General features: G+C 36.6%; 1 long non-coding RNA gene across 1 annotated transcript; it reads right to left on the bottom strand.

Moving 5' to 3' along the window:
* LOC129746391 (uncharacterized) lies at positions 1–3,276 on the bottom strand. Its single transcript, XR_008737297.1, has 3 exons — positions 2,493–3,276; positions 825–1,006; positions 1–761 (listed from the first exon to the last, which is right to left on the bottom strand). It is a non-coding gene; the product is annotated as an uncharacterized LOC129746391 (long non-coding RNA).
* Positions 3,277–6,378: the final 3,102 nt, after the last annotated feature.

Genomic DNA, 6,378 nt, shown 5'->3' with positions numbered 1-6,378 from the left:
AAAAACGTTTAGCAAACGATTATTCAAACCGTGAAATACATTAGTTAAATCGTGAATTCCAAATTCACAGTATTTTTAATATGTCGTTAGGTTATGTAATTGTTAAAAACCGTTAAAACACTTGTATGGACGAACTGTTCTACATGCAGTCCATGTTAGGTTTAAAAACCGATTGCTGAAAATGTATTTAGATCATCGGATTGTAATCGTTATAGTTTTTTTCGAGGAGCTCTCATTCCTAAACGCTTACGTCAATGGTTGTGTAACGATTTGACTTTACTTTATTCCAACATTATTCAAACCGTTTTAGGAATCGTTCGTAAAAAGAGCACGCATACAAACGCAATATTTTTAATTTATATGGGAGATTTTCGGATAAAAATGGAAAATGTTTTCTAATTGCAACATTTTATTGAATGTCGTTTTTCCGCGCCGCTCTATATCGATACGTAGCGTAAAACAAATTATCCTGGCTCAGCGTTGAAAACGCATTCAATTACTGGAAGCAGCTCTCGCAGGAATTCCAGAGTCTTGTTTGCTCCCTCTTGGCAGTAGCGCGAAATTAATCGCTGAAAGGTGACGCGATTCGGTTCAACGCCCTTGGCCTGCAAATCCGCCAGAAATTCCGTTGCTCATTATCCATATACACCCGAAGAAGGGCGTTGTAGTGGGAAATGTCCATTGCTGCGTTCATGCTGTTCAATGTTTCCCATTACTCCTGAACCAGAGCACCTCGGGAAGGTCTTCTGGAACTAGGTGACCTGTAATAAGAATTTCAAAAATTTCTGCTAAGGTGATTCTTAAAGACACCGCGTTTAACATACCGCAACAAGGAATAACCAGTCAAGATTGAGCGCTGGAAGCGGAACGGTTAATACGGATTTCCTCCGGAACATCTTTCAGATCTCGGCGTAAAGTTCTTCCAGAGCGTTTTACATCTTCTTTCAGCCGCTTCAAAGATCGGTCTAGTCCCTGACTGGAACTAGCGGCAGATGTAGCATAACCGCTGGAAAGGAAAAAAAAACACTTTCTTTTAAAAACAGTGCAATTAAACGCTCATTATAAAAATGAGCAGAAAAATCAATTACAGATAGAATCCCGAGTAGCAAAGATCATAATAATAATATGACCGAACATTGATATTCAATTTAACAATTAATTTCAACGTAAAATCTCAGTATTTATGAACCGCTTAAGATCATGAATATCATGTAATATTTAATGTAACAAAGTTTTTCATGGTAAATTTTAAATCCAAACCATGCGAACATTAGTAAATTTTTACTCCTTTTACATATTTAAAATTTTTCGTGTAGATACAAATTTTCATACAACGCGCGCCATTTTGCCGGACGATTTGGAGGCGTTTTTTCCAGATTAAACCACAGAATATCTGGACAAGTTCTGGGTTGAAGCGGAAATTTGACAACCGAAATTTGGACGGAAGACGATGGCCCATACATTGGTAGTCGTGGTGAGTATTTTTGATGAACATAAATATCAGTAATAGTATAGTAATCGAAAAATTTCTTTCCAGAAAATGGAGGTTCGCCGCTCAAGATATCCGGAGTTCTGGAGAATAGTGTACTCGCTCAACGCTCAACAAGGCCTGAGACTAAGGCCGATGACATAGTGAGTGCGATGCGATGCGAATTGGCGGAAAATTTACGGACGCACTATGTCAGGTTTAAACGATTCACATACATTTTCATCAAATGTGGTTCACCGCATTGAACCGCATTCACCGCATCGCATCGCATCGTATTCACTATGTCATCGGCCTAAAACAGGTTGCCTCTCAAGATATGGTTGCTCAGGAGGAAGTTAACCGGGCTGCCGGCAGGAAGAGGAAATAGAGGATAAAAAATTTAGTGATAAAGTGAGTGTACTTATGTGTATAATATACAAATGTAAGCATATTTCAAAACATTTTCAAAATAAATTAATAATCTAAAAGCAAATAAAAATAGCTTTTTCTTTTTTACATAATTCTTCCAAAAAGAAAATAAAAATAAATTCTATGAACCATGAAATTTCACGGTAATGGGGGATTGTAAATAATATGAATAAACATTGAAGTTCATCATCGTTGAAACAATAGAAATTCAATGGAAAACCATTTACTTCATAGTTTCTTGGAATGAAATTGGAAGCTGAAATGACCATAAACTTCATAATTTCGTGTTCTAAAATGTATGGAAAAATGTTGATTTTTTCATTGTTAAGTTGCTTAACAACCCCCTTTTTTCATGGTAAATTTTGCCAAAACCATGAATATCAGTGTTGAAAACGATGAATTTGACAATGCATTCAAGGTTTTGTGTAAGATGTTATTCATAGTCCCAACCATAAAATCCATGGTACTGTGAAAATGGAATTCATGGTTTTTTCACGATGTTTTTCTATTCGGGATCAGTTGCGTAACATGATTTGTACATCACTGCGAGTCGCAAACCGGCACCCACATAAATGGAGAATTTTCCCGAACTTACCTCACAGAACATTGCGATTGCTGAATAAACTTCGTTCCGTCTCCCGGACTGTGTTGAAAATTACGATCCGCGCGAATCCGGCGAAATAGCGCACAAATTTGCTGGACCGCAATTTTTTTCGTTCTTCACGTTTGACAACCAAAACAAAGTCTACATCAGTGGTGCCAGGTTCAATGTTTTATCAATATTTGTTTAGATATTGAGATGCAAAATTTAAAGGTAAATATTTAATCTGATCAGGATGATTATGGGTAGTAATTTAAGAATGTTTTAGGGATCAACAATTGAATAAAATTGTAATTATCTGCACAATGGATTTGCAAAGAATCACTCGTAATAACTCGCTTAATTTCACTAAAAGCTATTTTAAACGCATCGCGGAAAGCGTGAACTAAACCTCGTTTAGTACGATGTATGGGCATACCTCCAAGATAAATTATATTTTCTTCGAAACTCTATAGAGTCGTATCAGAATAAAAAAAATATAAGAGATATTCTCATAATTACTCACTGATGTTTTGTAAAACTCCCTGGCATCTCTGACCGGCGTTTCGCTCATTTTTTAAGTTTAAGTTTGAACGGTAAGGTTAACGGTTCGAGATAATTTTTACGATTACAGGAAAAAATAAGGAAATCGTTTATACCATTCCATCACCTTTACAGATACCATCACTTTTTCACTTAAAGGTTCATGTTTCGTTTTTATCGGTCAAATTTTTCGTCGAAGTAAAGTTTAATAGAACAGCTACGTTTACACTAAAAATCACTTTTTCTGAAGCTGTAGATGAATCGTATATACTGTTTGAGATATAGTTTTTAAGTATGCGGGCAGCTACTACTGTAGGGATTCATTCGCTGTTTCGTATTCCAGTGAGTCGAGCTTACGTAGAAGGGAGATGTAGGAAACTGGAAAGTTGAAAATATGTTGTACATTTTATAATTTAATGACTATGGTTTTATCATGTACAGGATGATAGGACGATAGGAATTTTTAAAGTAATAATATATGTACCTGATAACAGTTCTCACGAAGATATAACTTTTATTCATTACGTACGGATTCGGAATATGATTTAGGTTTAAATTTTTTGAATCAGAAATTGAAATTGAACTCTTATATTAAGGGGGGGGTAGGGTCTAACACTTTCAAAAAATCGATTTTTTTATTTTTTTATTTTCTTATTGTAAAACATTTCAAGAATGTTGTGTCAAATTTTCAAGTCAATTGAAGCAAAACTGTAGAAGTTATAGGCCTTTATCTCCTCCTATCTAATACTACAAGAAAGCAAGAGCAGAAACTTCAAACGCGTTTTTCTCGAAAGCACATTTTTAAAGTCCGTGGACATCGTCATTTGAAAACTACTTATCCGATTCTTTTCAAATTTGGAACATAGTTTCTACATATAAAATACCAGACCCCAACGTTTTTCTTTTTTGATTTTTTTACTTTGGGGAGATTTTATAGGTGAAAAATGGCGGATTTTTAAGTGAAAAATCGTAGTTTTTACTTCAAACAGTCACAAAAATTTCATAAAAATATTTTTAAGTTAAATAAAAACGTTGGGGTCCAGAAAAACATCTATTAAAAATATTTTGCTCTGATTTTTTGAATTCAGATGATTCTGTGCTGAGATACAGTGTCCACCGCAAATCCTGTTTTCTAAAAGGCATCCTCGAAAATGCTCCGTCACCGGCTCATTTTTCAATATTTTTCTACGAAAAAAAAACCTAAATGTTCTTTTAACAATGCTTTGTATAATGCAAAAAATTTGAATACATTTGTTTGAACGATAGCTCTAGAAAAAAATCGTGAAAATGGTGTTTTTTATACCCGTTAGACCCTACCCCCCCCTTAAAAAAAATCTTTTGCTAAGACACTTGGATTCATTCAAAATTATCTACCTATTTATTTGTTTTGTTCATCAACACAAATCAAAATGTCAAATCCACCGAAGTGTACACTAAACCAAATTACTCTTTGATTTTCATCTGAGTAACAATGTTTATACCATTTACATCAATATGAAAAAGTTGAAAAAAAATGATCAAGAAATACATTTTCATATTCACTTCATTGAATTTTTTTTAGGTTTCTTTGTTACGGATAGCTTCATTGAGGACTTTTAAAATTCGGTATGCTTCAGTTGTTGATTTAGTCAATTGGTCTGGACTCTGGACAAAGCCCGACCAGTTGTCACTAGATCGACAAATCTTATCGGTTTTTGTTTCTGTTAATCTATATCTCTAGAGTAGAGTAATAGGTAATCTAAAATACATAAATGGAGTCACACATAAAAAAGGAACAAAAATAAAATAAAAAGTAATTACGCTGTGCTAAGTAATTTATCAACGCATTTTTTTTCAAATCGACGTAATCTTGAATGACTTTATACCACAGAGAACAGACATCGAGCCCCGAACAAAAATGTGTTGAAAACGTGTGTGAGAATACCAACCTAAGTTGCAAACCAAATTCGTAAGTGGACTAACATCCATAAGATGTCGCTACCAGTACACATATTTTTCCATTTATTCGACACGCTTAAAAATTAATACTCATAGCTTATCTCAAATGAGGCCATTGCAATATATGAGAGTAACACAACTTTTAGTGTAATAAATTTTAAGAACATCTTGATTTGAAAAAATGCAAATCATATTTCAATCACACTTTTATCGCTGTCATATGTCCCAGCATATGCCCCATATTGTTCAATCAATATTGACGCTGTTGCATTTGATTTAAATCAATATTAAATGTACCTTAAAATAGATATGATACGAGCGTATGGCAACATCTTTTTGACAAAAACCCACAACTCATCACAAACATAATAAGAGTGCAGCGCTTCAACTCGAAAAATCCCAGACTGCAAAATTTTGGAGCAATTTCGGCTGTTCGTTGACAGAACTTCTCGAAGGGAAGCAGTTTTCCGAACTGGGAATGGTCAGTTTGGCTTTCGTTTCGGAAAGTTGGCAGCAGGGAAGGAAAAAAAAAGGTTCAGCCGCGACAGTCCGAGCGTTGACGTGGCCGAAAAAGTTCCGGTGTCAAAAAAAAAAGAAGTTGGCGGGTGTGTGCGACTGCGTGGCGGTAAGTCGGGAGCGGGAATTCGTGCGTGTTATTTGGGCAGGACAGCATCTCTTGCACCGGAGAAGACGTGATCTGCGAGATTTGCTTCTCTGGTCGTGCGTTGTGTCTGGCAGCATCTGCTGCATCGAGAATAAGTGGTGAGCAATAATGAGAAAGCACGGCGAGTTGTGTGTGGCGTATGGCAGCGTCTGCTGCACCCGGAATACGAGGGCACGAGAAATGGGAAGACCCGACAAGACGGCATGTGGAGAGCAGCAGAGTCGAAAGCGCTCCGGAGAAAGCACCCCGAACAACATCCGGCATGGCAGTGTCGAGCGTCGCCTGCAGCGCTCAACAAAAGGCGTTTTTGGAACGGCAGGTACGCGCATCCGGTGGCATTCGCCACGCTCACCGAAGTACACGGAAAAACGGCGACAAAATCATCCGCAGCACCGAGGCGACGGCAGCAATGCTGCACCAGCAGCAGTATGGCCAGGGGGTCGAGCGTCTCGGAGTAAGCCGTAAGTGAAATTTTTCATACAACTGCACTCCAACAAATTTGACCGGAGTAATCGGGAGATGAGGGGGGAAAATAAAATGTTGTCAATATAGAAAATTAACATAATCAAATCTATCATTTGTTTTGTGGCGATGACCATACAAAACCCTCCATTACAAATGGCGCCCAACTAAACGAACCTTTCTTGTTATGTTCGTCAATTTATATTGAATTAATTACACTGTATTTTAAAGTGTGATTCTGATTATTTTATTAACGCTCATTTATGGTATCATATCTATGAATTTTTTTTTGTG

The sequence above is a fragment of the Uranotaenia lowii genome, chromosome 2 (assembly GCF_029784155.1).
Source record: "Uranotaenia lowii strain MFRU-FL chromosome 2, ASM2978415v1, whole genome shotgun sequence".
Taxonomy (NCBI): Eukaryota; Metazoa; Arthropoda; class Insecta; order Diptera; family Culicidae; genus Uranotaenia; species Uranotaenia lowii.
The sequence above is the reverse complement of the archived record's forward strand: the minus strand, read 5'-3'. Positions and strand labels throughout refer to the sequence as shown.